The sequence below is a fragment of the Eriocheir sinensis genome, chromosome 3 (assembly GCF_024679095.1).
Source record: "Eriocheir sinensis breed Jianghai 21 chromosome 3, ASM2467909v1, whole genome shotgun sequence".
Taxonomy (NCBI): Eukaryota; Metazoa; Arthropoda; class Malacostraca; order Decapoda; family Varunidae; genus Eriocheir; species Eriocheir sinensis.
The window spans coordinates 24,329,422-24,330,866 of NC_066511.1; the positions used below are offsets into that span (position 1 = coordinate 24,329,422).

Consider the following 1,445-nt stretch of genomic DNA (forward strand, 5'->3'; position numbering starts at 1 on the left):
CATACACGCCACCGTTCAACAGAAAGCCTTCCTTCCTTCTTTCCCTGCCACACAAGCCCACAGTACAAACGCCGCCTCCTTTTCCAGCTACCCACATCATTCCACGGACATTCTCAACCCTCGCTTGCTTTCTCTGCCACAGCGATCAATCTTTTTTTATTCCTTTACCTTGCCATACACACAGTCTTCCAAACGTCGCCTCTGCCTTACCCTGCCACACCCTCCATCGACGCCGCCTCTTTTCCCCCTACCCTGTCATCCCTTGATCGCGGCGCCTCAGCCCTGGTATCCATCTTCATCCTTCCATTATCACTGCTAACTTTCCTTCCACCTCACTCCTCCCATCTCCCTCGAGCCATCACCCATAAACATCCCATTTAGTCTCCTTCCTAAGTCTCCTCCTCTCCCCTCCTCTCTTTCTTCCTTCTCTTCCCTTTCCCTAATGCCAGGCCATCTTTCCTCCCCTCTTCTCTTCCGTTTCACACCTCGCTTACGATCCCATCACTTATCCCCTCATCATTTCCTCCCTATATTCTTCTTTCATGCACTCTCTTTCTCTCTCTATATATATCTCCTCTATTTCTCCTTTACTCTCACCTCACTTCCTTTGCTCCTCTCGTCTCGCTGCACATCCTTCACGCTTTTTTCATTTTATATTTTCTCTCCCTCGTTTCCTTTTGTTCTTTCTTTGGCTGTAAATGTTAATCCCATCATCAAAGCTTCGCCATCAGTTCCTATTTTCTCTCTCTCTCTCTCTCTCTCTCTCTCTCTCTCTCTCTCTCTCTCTCTCTCTCTCTCTCTCTCTCTCTCTCTCTCTCTCTCTCTCTCTCTCTCTCTCTCTCTCTCTCTCTCTCTCTCTCTCTCTCTCTCTCTCTCTCTCTCTCTCTCTCTCTCTCTCTCTGCATTGTTAACCTTTCACCCCTACCCCTGTCCGTCTCCTATTCTCTATAACATATATTTCATTGCCTTTTTCTCTCGTTTCTATGTCGGTACTCCCCCCCCCCCACCACCACCACCACTTCCACCACCATCACCTCAAACACCAGTCCCCATCTCGATCCCTAATTGGGGTTGGTGGCGCGCCCCTCCCCTGCCCTTCCAACCCTCTCCCTTCCCCCTTCCCTCACCCCAAGCTCAGTGGTTGTTACCCGACACTGATGGACGAAAAGTTGGAAAAAATATTCGCCACTGTTTCAGTATCACTATAGTGTATTTGTGTGTCCATTATTTCTTTTTTTCGCAGGCACACAAAACGGAACAGAACGGAAGGGAAAGGAGGGAGGGACGGAGGGGCAAAGGGAAAGGGAAAGTGGAAGGGAGAGAGAGGGAGAATGGGAGAGAGAGGGTGAAAGGGAGAGAGAGGGAGAGAGAGAGAGAGAGAGAGAGAGAGAGAGAGAGAGAGAGAGAGAGAGAGAGAGAGAGAGAGAGAGAGAGAGAGAGAGAGA

The 1,445-nt window shown here is 49.6% G+C and overlaps 1 long non-coding RNA gene across 1 annotated transcript in view; it reads left to right on the forward strand.

Moving 5' to 3' along the window:
* Positions 1-719, forward strand: part of LOC127007036 (uncharacterized) — a 105,717-nt gene extending 104,998 nt beyond the window's left edge. The window contains exon 3 of the long non-coding RNA XR_007760044.1: positions 1-719. This exon is cut by the window's left edge and continues 735 nt beyond it. This is a non-coding gene — a long non-coding RNA (uncharacterized LOC127007036).
* The last annotated feature ends 726 nt before the right edge of the window (positions 720-1,445 follow it).